Raw genomic sequence first — 12,323 nt, forward strand, 5'->3', positions numbered from 1 at the left:
CTAGTTTTGAACCAACAGTCCTCAGATATCACACTTATGAGTAGGTTGGATTTCAGGCATGAGGCACTGGAATAAGCATTTTGAACCTGTAGATGATTCTGTGAGATACATTTACCTAGAGCTTCTGGTGAACCCACTTTTGCAATAAATACCCACTGTGCACTAGGTCCTTATTTTACAAGGCACTTTCCCTCTTGCTTAGATTTCTAATAAACTAAGGTAATTTTCTCAAATCAAAGTTCTAATTTGATATGTTTTTATAATTGGTCCATTTTCTCATCATCTCATGTAGATGAATAATCATCAATATGTTGCAAGATTAAAGTCATCCCTCTGTTGGAGTTGGTATGAGAACATTTATCTGCAATGCAGAAGTCTGATATATTTGGTGTACACATGACTAGAGCTTTTTCTATATCAGAATAATTATAAATTTCACTATATTCCCCAAGGAATATTCACCATATTCCTATAAGTGGACAAACTTAGTAGTGTTCGCTTTATTACAATGGAACCTTTACACTGGATAAATGATTGGAATATCTAACCCAGCTAATCCCATACCTAAATGGTATAAGCAATGTCAAAACTATAGCTTTATAGATGATTAATATCTTGTAATAAACATAAAGCTAATTTCTGTCCTTCTGAAATATTAGACTATTGCCTAATATTTGAAATTTAATCTGTAATGTAACAGTATTATCCCAGAAGCCGAGAAATTACTTTCCTAACATTTAAGGACAAAAGACAGAACCATTGGATTTTATCCCTAGTGATTTAAGTTGTGTCTGTTTTGGAGGCAGGGTGAAATTGTATGCATTCTAGAGGACCATAGCATCTCAGCATCAATTTGTCCATCTAGTAAAGGTTTAGGGAGGGCCCATTAAGTGAAGTGAGAAAACATCAGATGTTTATTGGAGCCTGTGGCTAGCAGGACATAATTAGATTCATCTCTGTTCATCTGGACAGAAGCATACCTATGAATTCTCTTGGTGGAATTCTCTAGCCATTAAACTTTAAGCTGAACTGATTTCAGTAAATATCACAGTGAGTTTTATCCATCCATATAATCTGTGAGAACAAAAGGGATGTCTTTAGAAATCTTGCATGCTATTTAGTTTAAAATGCTAGGGAATGAGAATTATTGGAGAAAGAAGCAAAATAATAATTTCTGAGTGAAAGTATGAACTTCTGATCTATTGATTTTCCCAGTATCATGATATACTTTGAGAAAACGATCATTGATGTTACAACAAAGTGGAAAACATGAATGAAGTAGCAAAGGTTCTTACACCCCTAACTGGTAATAAGACAAGATGCCTGTCAAAGGACCTTCAAGTATTTCATTCTAATTACAAATCATAAGGTGTTAAGGAGGTGAATGAGGTTCCAACTCATTGTCAACTAATTATCTTTAAGTTGTTGTCATCACATACTAATTATGTTTTTGCCAGCTCCACCACTGGGGGTGCATAACCCGAGAGTAATTGGTTCCCAAAAAACTAAAACCCAACAACCACCTAGGATGGCTCATCCAGCTGCTGTTTCATTGACTGAAACCATTACTATCACTAGTATACACATGTGTACAAACATACATATGCACACACACATGCACACACACGCACATGGTCATGCACACACTTGCATGCAAAAGCTTTTATGAACTTTCATCTTTTTTAAAAAAAAGAACAGGGGGAAAGAAATCAATAAAGTGGTAGCCTGGCCAGCAGTAGGGTCTGGCTAAGCAGCATGGGTGGCTGTGCTGTATGAGAAACAGATGTAAGCTCTTTGGGATGAGGGCAGGCATTTCTCTTTACAACCAAATCAGCCAGCCAATGGAAGGCAATTAATGTCTCTACCATCCCTCACTTACCCATTCCCCCAAACAATGATTCAATCTGGCTGCTGAGGCCAAGAGCAAGAAAAGGGCACCCACCAAGCCAGAGAACATATATGATTTAGCCTTGAACTTCACCCAAGTAGTATTCTTCAAAATGATTCATTTTGTGGTCTGAATCATTGGGGACATGTTCTTGCATCTCTGGTTTTGTACATTCTACCATCAGACAAGTCTAAATTCATCTGCTGCCATTTACATCCATATTGTTTTTTTTTGAATTTATTCTGCCTGGCTTAGGAATCCTTTAGTTATTGGTAAAAAAAAAATATATATATATATATATATATGGACCTGACACAAGTGGATCCTTGCTGGTGTGGCTTCTTAAGGCAGTTTGATGTTTATGGAATTAAGGATATGGAATGCTTTGACCACTTTAGCAGTTTCTCATGGAGATAAGCAGAAAACTGCCTCACAATTCTGCAATTCCTCTCCTTGGTATTACCCAAGAGAAATTAAAAGATATATCCACAAAAGTAATCACATAATTGCATATGTGGGGGATGGTTAAAGAAACATTCTGTGGGGGCTTAGGGGAAACTAAGTTGAGAGAAATAAAATTAGTTCATATGTTAGCTTTATTGTTACAGAAAACCCATATTAAATAACTTAAATGAGAAAAAAAATCACACACAAGCTAGGCACCAGTGATTCATGTTTGTCACATGAAGATGAGATCAGGAAGATCATGGTTTGAGGCCAGCAGGGCATTCACCTAAGACTATTCGAAGTTGAATGTAGTGGCACATGCTTGTCATCCTAGCCATAAGAAAGGCTAAGAGCAGGAGGATCACAGTTTCAATGCCCTCCTCCCAAAAAAGTTCATTAAACTCCATCTCAAGGGAGAAAGCTGGGCATGGTAGTTCACACCTGCCATCTCAGCTATAATAGTGGGCTGCAGTCCATGGATTTTCCCTGGGGGAAAAATAGAGACCGTATCTGAAATAGCCAGGGTAAAAGAAGGCTGAGAGTGTGGCTTAGTACTAAAGTGCTTGCCTAGCAAGTATGAAGCTCTGAGTTCACACCCCAGTTATTCCATTTGTAACAGCATTACTCATAATAGCTCCAAACTGGAAAAAAAAAACCCAAAGACCCATGCCTAGAAAGAAGAAAGGACAATCAAATTCACACATCATCTTGAAATTTTTTTTAAAAAGGAATGAAATGCTAATGTGCAACAATGGGGAGATTTAAAAATTTGTGTTGATAAAGAACACTGGATATAAAAGAATTCATTCATTATGATTAATTTTTATAGAACGTCTATACATGAATGAGTATAATTAACATATAGTAAAAGAAGAAAGAAGTTATGTTTGCCAGGGCTGTTGATGGTGAAGGACACAAAGAAACTTTTGGGGCTGTTGAAAATCTCTATATCAAGGGCTGGGAATGTGGCTTTGTGGTAGAGTACTTGCCTAGCATGTATGAAGACCTGGGTTTGATTCCTCAGTACCATATAAACAGAAATTTTAGCCAGAAGTGGTGCTTGGCTGAAATGGTAAAGTGCTAGCTAGCCTTAAGCAAAAGAAGCGCAAGGGCAGTGCCCATGCCTTGAGCTCAAGCCCTAGTTTTTAAAAAAAAAAACAAAAAAGTTAAGGATTGGGAAAATTCAGAGACTGCAACAGGAAAATAAAAAAGATTGAGAAAATCATTAAATAGGGGGATTGAGAGGAAACTGATATTGCCAGTAAAATTAAGTTAAATTAATTTAACTAATTATGGAACACAGCATATTTGGATGTATATAGAAATACCTAGCCAGCCCATAAACTTTCCTTGAGTGCTTACTGAAAGCCCCATACTGTGTAGATTCCTTTAAAATGCATTATCTCAATTAATCTTTTCTGAACAGAGTGGGATTAACTGATTATTTTCCTTGGCTTGTGGCATGTTCTCATCATTGGGCCATCATAGCTAGTTTTATTTTGCTATCTAGCTGTTGTTATGATTCATAATATATACACATATGAGCTCAGCAGCCAATATGAACACCTTAACTATATATAGTCTGTTATATGTCTTTCTGTGATTTTTCCCTCCTATTTTCCCATTTTTCACTCCCAATCATCATTCTGTTTATTGTTCCTATAAACACACACACACACACACACACACACACACACACACACACACACACTTTAGTGGTGCTGGTGATCGAACCCATGATCTTACTCATGCAAGATGCCCTACCACTCAGCTGCATCCCTGCCCCTTACATATGATTTTATTGAAGCCATATGAACTCTCAAACACACAGAGTTCAATGTTATTTAACTCTATGGAAAAAAATGTTGGACCTGATCCTTGGGGATTTACTTTTTGCCTTTAACATTATAATGCTAAGATCCTCCTTAATTATTGTGTGCCTCTGCATTGTTTTATCTTTTCTACCATCCTGTGAGATGGGTGTTACTATCCCCATTTATTGAAGAGAAAATTGGGGCTCACAGAGTTTAACATGCACAAGGACAGATAGCTAGGAAGGGACTAAGGCAAGATTCAGTCTTCCTTTTCCATTCTGTAGTAGCTGTCATCTGCAGCCTTTGCCGCACACAGTTATACACAAACGTAAATGTCAGCGGGCAACCCAGATCCCTGGAAAGCAAAAGAATTATCCAAGTCCATCTAGTCATTTACAGATGGTTATATGCTAGTAGAGAGATACAAACACATGCATGTAACTTAAAGGGCTTAACCCTCTAAAATTCAGAATCTACAAGCAGTGAAATGAGTGTCGTAGGAAAAGCAGCTGCAGCAGGAATGAGCACCACGCATGCCCTTTCTGGAGAATGTCTCAGAACAACATCCTTATTTTACTTAATCTCATATGCTAAAGGAGCAAACATGCAGGCATGTAACCAAGTCCCTGCTCTGTACCTTATAACTGTATACCAGAGGCCATGGAAACTGGATCACCCTCTCAGGATGCCATTACTGCCAAGCAGAATCTCATTAAAAATCAATTCCTTGGCTCCATAAAGCCAGTTTATTTTATCTTCCTGGCGTGCCTGCTGCTCGCAGTTACACAGTGCCATTGTGTGGCAGGCTTGTCTGTGACTAACATCGAACAAAACAGCTATTTAAAGATTTCCCATTTTTATGTTAAACTTTATCATTTTACAGTAGTTGAAGTTTACAGGGTTTGCTTTGCAAACTTCAAGTATCTTGTTACAGACTTTAGAAGTAGCATGGGCAGTCCTAGGGTCCCGCTGATTAAATATACACTAGATGTTGTCTCATGTGAATGTGTAAACTTAATGGAGTAGCCACAATTCCAGAACTAAGAGAGCCTGGTTTGATCCATTTCAGCATCTTTTTCATCCATTACTGTTTTCAAGGTGTTGGTTTTACCTAGAGTCTTTCCTTGTTTACACCATCAAAGGCAGGTCAAAAATGTGCCCTTCATAAGCACTGATTAAAATACTTCCAGCTATTCTAGGAATCAATATGCATTAGTTAGAGTTTACAAATGGGGCATGGAAAACACATAGAGAAGTAGCAACCTGTGCAGTTCACCCCCTTAAAGGGGCCACAGAGACAACGAGGAGCTAGAGAAGCTCCTGGCCCCATCTGGAATCTTTTAACTCTCTCCAACCCCTTCAGCAGGTTTGGGGATGGCTGATTTCAAAGATCAGTGACCTTTCAGAAGAATGCCTGCAATGAAACATAGAGGCTTCAATTTCTTACAGTTTGGTTATTGGGGTCCATAATGTAGACTCCCTGTATGTTCTCTGGTGTTTGGGAGAGGAGTAAAGGAAGGATGGAGAAGGATGGGTTGGGTTGGACTGGACATCTGGGGCTTTCCCTACCACAGTGTGGTAGAATAACAAAAGCATGTCACTAAATGTAAAATAATAATATAGTAATGATAATAATCATAATAATAACAATAATAATAGTAAGTTGACAATGACATTGGGAAGAATGAAGTCTGAATCCAGCTTCAATATAATCTTTCTCAAATTCTCAATGGAAAAAAACAAAGCTGTCTTCTGTCATGAGCTCTTGTAATGTGGACAATTACCATTCTCTGTGATGCCTTATGGTGAGGGCTAGGTGAGCAAGGTGGCAAATGGTGTTAGAACAAAATGGCAGCACTTGTTCAAATCTGTATCATTCTACATATGTGCTGTCCTCAGTAGAGACTCATAAGCATGTTATCACATTCAAGATTCTGAGAAGTCTTGTATGGAAGAAATCTTATTTTAACTTTGCCTATGTAGCAAAATAGAAAGGTACAACATCTGTTTTTTAAAAAATGGAAGTAGCCAAGTGCTGGTGGCTAATACCTGTAGTCTTAGCTCAGGAGGCTGAGATCTGAGGATCAGGGTTCAAAGCCAGCCTGGGCAAGGAAGTACATGAGACTCTTATCTCCAATTAATCACAGAAAAAGCCAGAAATGGAGCTGTGGCCCAAGTGGTAGAGGCCTGGCCTTGAGCAAAAGAAACTCAAGGATAGCCCCCAGGAACTGAATTCAAGCCTCAGGATCAGCACACACATATACAGAAACAAACAAACAAACAAAAAACCAGAGGAATATGCAGAAGACATTTTGACACTATAAAAAAAAGTAATATGCTCAGTCCATTATAAAAACTTCAAGGTCAGTCTGGTCTTGGGATTCTGCTCCTGAAAAGGAATCTTATGGTGCAGCCCATCAATCCCCTGAGCTTACAGAGGAGAGAGTCAAGAACATTAAATAACTTATCTCAGTCATGTGGTCAGATTGTGACAGGAAATGAACCATATTCTAAAATCGTGGCTGGCCAAACTACCCAAGTCCCTCCCTTTCTGTCGCTACTCTGCCACTCAGGGCACCTTTCACATTCCCCTTCTTCTTTTCTTTCTCTCCTCCCATTTTTTAAATTAAATTTTATTGACAAGGTGACGTACAGATGGGCTACAGTTACATAATAAGGTAGTGAGTACATTTCTTGTCATATTTGTTACACCCTCCCTCATTTTCCTTTCCCTTCTCTAGTTCAGGTAAGCATATATGCAATATCCAGAGTACCAAAATCATATACAGTAACCACATGGGGTATGCCAAAGGAAATTCACTTAGTACATTAAATATAACTAAAACAATAAAATCCTCCTGATTCCTTCTCTTGGAGTTCATTTTGCTTAGCCTCATCTTATACAATCATATGTACGTAGTTGTAGAGCTACTGTGATCCTCTGATAGGTCTATCCTAGACCTTTTTATGTTTATTTAGTAATTGTTTGGTTTTAGATACATAATGTAAAGTCGCTGACCCAAACATGTGGAAATACCATTTGAAAAGAAGTTTATAATTTTACATGATCTCTACTGTTCTCCAACCCCCCCAACAAGGAGACCATGCGCCTTTGTTCTTTGTGTTTTAGGCGTGTCTCGCTCAACATTATTTGTTCAAGGTTTGACCATTTATTTCCCTGTGAATGTCATCATTTTATCATTTGTAATCACTATGTAGTATTCCATTGTGTACAGGTACCACATATTTTGGATCCATTCACCTGTAGTGGGGCATCTGGGTTGTTGCCCTATTTTGGCTATTGTGAATTGTGCAGCAATAAACATGGATATGTAAGCGTCTTTATGGTATCCTGAGACCTGTTGCTCAGGATAGATGCCTGGGGGTGGTATGGCTGGGTCATAGGGTACACATTCCCCTTCTAAAACCATCTGTGAATTTAGAATCTTTTTTTTTTTTTAATGTCTGTCATGGGGTGTGAACTCTGGGCCTGGGCGCTGTCCCTGAGCTCTGCAGCTCAAGGCTAGCACACTCTACCACTTGAGCCACAGCACCACTTCCTATTTTCTGGTGATTAATTGGAGATGAGTCTCACCAAGTTACCTGCCCAGGCTGGCTTTGAACCATGATCCTCAGATCTCAGCCTCCTGGGTAGCTAGAATTAAAGGTATCAGCCACCAGCACCCAGCTAGAATCTTCGTTTTCTTTTATTTTTTCTCCCATGGGAGTTGGGACTGGAACTTGAACTCAGATGTTTTAGGCTCATTGGCAGGCACCCTACCCCCTAAGCCATGTGGCCAACTGCTAGAATCTTGTGAAATGGAAACAGAATGTGGAAATGAAGCCACCTGAGTGTCTTGTCTCAGATGTGCCTAGGTGAGATGAGGCTGGGAGATGAAACCTACCTAGACCTCCAGGCAAGAGCATTGGGAGATTGTGAAGGAGGTGGGGTTGAAAGATTGCAAAGGCTTTTGGGAAGGTCACACATCTAGGGTGTCTGTGGTGACAAACCTGTCTAGGAGTTGCACAGAACAAGCTGCTGAGAAAGTTTGCAAAAAGCAAGTTGCTACATTGGAGAACAGTATGGAGGTTCCTCAAAAAGCTCAGCATAGACATACCCTTTGACCCAGCCATACCACTCCTAGGCATCTATCCTGAACAACAGGTCTCAGGATACCGTAAAGACACTTGCACATCCATGTTTATTGCTACACAATTCACAATAGCCAAAACATGGAAACAACCCAGATGCCCCACTAAAGATGAATAGATCCAAAAGATGTGGTGGTACCTGAACACAATGGCATACTACATAGTGGCTGAAGTGGTAGAGTGCTGGCCTTAAGCAAAAAGCAGTGAGGGACAGTGCTCAGGCCCTGAGTCCAAACCCCAGAACTGGCACACACAAAAAATAAAAGGCGCTCTGAGGTACCAAAATAATGAGGGTCACTGTTGAGAGATGCAAGAAGAGTCGTGCTTAAGCCTCTTCCTCTGTGTCTTGACTCCACTCTGAAACATGGACCCAGAGCCGGGCGCTGGTGGCTCATGCCTATAATCCTAGCTACTCCGGGGGTTGAGATCTGAGGATTGAGGTTCTAAGACAGCCTGGGCAGGAAATTTTGTGAGACTTTTACCTCCAGTTCACCACCCAAAAGCCAGAAGTGGAGATGTGGCTCAAGTGACAGAACACCAGCCTTGAGCCAGTAAATAAATAAATAAATAAATAAAAGGGAAGGGACAGTGCCTAAGCCTGAGTTCTAGTCCCCATATTTGCACAAACAAATAATAAAACATAGAAATGGAAATTTCTTAGAAGTGGAATAGAATTTCTATTCCCCTGTTATTCTTCTTTATACTGGTAGAGCCCTAAATTAGCCTAATGGTGTGTGTGTATTAGATACACACACACATACACACTCAGGAGGTGGAGACAGAAGGATCATGGTTCAAGACCAATCAAGGGGAAGGGTAAGAGTTCCCTAGACTCTGTTTCTCAAGAACAAGCCAGGCATGGTAGCTCATAATCACAGTCCAAGATACTTGGGAGGTGGAGGTGGGATGACTGTGGGCAAAGGCCAGTCCAGATAAAACAGAAAGATTCTATTTCAGAAAAAAAAACAACTAAAAGTGAAAGGATTCACATGGTAGAATGCTTGAGAGGGAGACCTTGTTTTCAATCTCCAGCACCATAAAAAACAAAACAAAACCGAATTCCCTGAACTTTGCTAACGTGGAGCCTGATGGGGAGTTGGGTGGTGGGAAATATAAAACATTTGGGGATAGAAAAACAGAAGTCTGATTCTTTAGGCAGCGTGGCTTAGGGAGGGGTTGAAGGAGACCCGGGAGGCTGTATTTGAAAGTCTCTCTTGGCAAAGTTTTATCACGGTATGGTTTCCATTCTTGGCTGAGAAATGAAGCAGGGAGCAACAGCACTAGCTGTCTTAGCTCTGACACATTTACAATAATGGAAGACATCTTTTGCCTATAACTTTGAAAAAACATGAAAGCAGATATTGGCTCTGAGTATGTCTGATAGTCTAACTTTATTTCCTGTCAACAGAAATAACTCTGATTTATATTTGGTCATCAACTTCACACACTCTCCTACAACTCATATTGAGAGCACACAGAGAGACATAAAACTCAGCGCTGTGATGCATGTCTATTCAGAAATGCTTCCTGGTCCACAGCAGACCTCTGGGACTGAGAGAGAGACACTTCGACATCCTCACTCTTCGGACACTCTATCCCCTCATGAATCTTTCCAATGAGCTATATTACACAAGCTTTGGATGAGCTACATGCTGGCTTTGATCTCTGAGCCCTCACCTATTCTTTTAGTGATCCAGAAGGTTGGCTGGCCTGCATCCAATAGTTATGAAGAGATGCTGAACATGAGGGGCTGATTCGTGCTAGCATCTAGCACAGTGGTTTATTTGTCAAGTATTCAGGCACATCAGAGGAGGGAGAGAATTTTGAAATTTTCATTTTCTTCTCAAAATTGATCCAGGGTACAGGCAGTGCATACTGAGTGAATGCGTCTTTTTAGTTAATCTTGTTGCCTGTCATCTGAGTTTGAAATCAGAAGCACTCTGGCTTCTGCCCTGCTGTGATATTGTCTAATACACTGACTTCAACATGCATGAATCAAAGGATATGTGCCGCTTAGGAAGGAAACAAATGGGGGCTGGGAATATGGCCTAGTGGTAAAGTGCTCGCCTCGTATACATGAAGCCCGGGGTTCAATTCCTCAGCACCACATATATAGAAAAAGCTGGAAGTGATGCTGGGGCTCAAGTGGTAGAGTACTAGCCTTGAGCATAAAGAAGCCAGGAACGGTGCTCAGGCCCTGAGTTCAGGCCCCAGGACTGGCAAAAAACAAAACAAAAAAACAAAGGAAGGAAACAAATGCTACCAATTAAAAATACAATCTGGTTATTCCACTTACAATTTTGTACTTGGTTCTTAGCAAAGGTTCTCTCTCTCTCTGTGTGTGTGTGTGAGTGTGTGTGTGTGTGTGTGTGTGTGTGTGTGTGTGTGTGCCAGTGCCAGTCCTGGGGATTGAACTCAGGGCTTGGGTACTGTCCCTGAGTTTTCTCAAGGCTAGCACTCTACCACTTGAGCCACAGTACCACTTCCAACTTTTTATAAGTTAATTGGGGATAAGAGTCTCATAGACTTTACTGCCTGGGCTGGTTTTGAACCATAACTCTCAGATCTCATCCTTCTAAGTAGCTAGGGTTACAGGAATGAGACACCAGCACCTGGCTTAAAGGTCTCTTTTAAATTTATTTAGATAGATTTTTATTTATAATATGTGGACAGACATGAAAAGGAAAATATATGTAAGACAGGTTGGCCAAGGTTTTCCTGAAACTTTTTTTTCCTACTGAGTTCAGCTGCTCTTTTAATCTGACAGAAGCTTTAAGGTCAGTTTTGTTGAATGTAATATAGTGTTTATCCTCCTGAATGATAGTATAGTGCAATGACAACTGTATTATGATTGTTACCTAGCTAACAGTGAGTCCGAGTGACAATGATTTTAAGATGCCATGAATTTCTGGGCACAAATGCTCACACCTGTATAAATGGCTTATGCCTGCTACTCAGGAAGCTGAGATCTGAGGATTGAGTTTGAAGCCAGTGCAGGCTAGAAAGTCCACAAGACTCTTATCTTTAATTACCCAGTAAAGGTCCAGGTGTGGGGAGCAAACAAGCTAAAGGACAACACCTAGGCCCTCAGTTCAAGCCCCAATATTTGGGTGCACATGCAAACACACAATTCCATAAATTATTAGAAGTCAAGCACCTGAGACACCTGTTTGTTTTAGAGATGGAAGAATGTGGGAACAAAGTATAGCTGAGAAGAAAGGAATGTGGTTGGTTTGAGTAGCAAAGCATGGTAACAGATTCATGCACATAAAATATTTTACAAAACCTCTGTTTCTTCAGTTAAATATCAACTTCACAAAAGTATGCAAACTGAAATCCTGCACAGATACAAAGAATTTTTCTTAGACTGCATGACTGCTTCATTGTAAGAAATTCCTAGGACCAAAAGTGAGCAAAATCATTTAGCTTCTAGAACAAATCTCCAGCTCTTCTTCTGAAAAGAAGTGACTGTGGACAGGGTTTGTCAGTCCATCAAGCTTGGAGACAATCTGATATAGATCCAGGAAAAGGTACCTGCTAATATTTATATTCTTTCTTTTAAAACATGTTATATCTAGCCAGGCACTAGTGGCTCATGCCTGTTAATCCTAGCTATGCAGGAGGCTGAGATCTGAGGATCTGAGGATTGCAATTTGAAGCCATCCCTGGCTAAAAAGTCCATGACACTCTTATCTCCAATAAGCTACTCAGAAAAAGCCAGAGGTAGTACTGTGGTTCAAGTGATAGACTGCTTGCCTTGAGCACTAGAAGCTCAGGGACAGGGCCTAGGGCCTTAGTCTAAGGCCCAGGACTAACACACACACACACACACACACACACACACACACACACACACACAAATAAAATTAATAAAATTAAAAAGCATGCTCTAATATAAAAGGTCATATTTTCATTTAGTTGCCAAACCAAAATAGTTCTTTAGTTCTTTTTGGTGAAAGAATAGTAGCAGCAGTCCTTCCCATTTTGTGCCTACACTTAAATTACAAGACTTATACTTTTCC

At 40.0% G+C, this 12,323-nt stretch overlaps 1 long non-coding RNA gene across 1 annotated transcript; it reads right to left on the reverse strand.

The window, feature by feature from the left end:
* Nucleotides 1-1,557: 1,557 nt before the first annotated feature.
* LOC125363672 lies at nt 1,558-7,432 on the reverse strand. Its single transcript, XR_007213269.1, has 3 exons — nt 7,245-7,432; nt 6,654-6,659; nt 1,558-1,568 (listed from the first exon to the last, which is right to left on the reverse strand). It is a non-coding gene; the product is annotated as an uncharacterized LOC125363672 (long non-coding RNA).
* Between the last annotated feature and the right edge of the window lie 4,891 nt (nt 7,433-12,323).

Source organism: Perognathus longimembris, chromosome 14 (assembly GCF_023159225.1).
Source record: "Perognathus longimembris pacificus isolate PPM17 chromosome 14, ASM2315922v1, whole genome shotgun sequence".
Taxonomy (NCBI): Eukaryota; Metazoa; Chordata; class Mammalia; order Rodentia; family Heteromyidae; genus Perognathus; species Perognathus longimembris.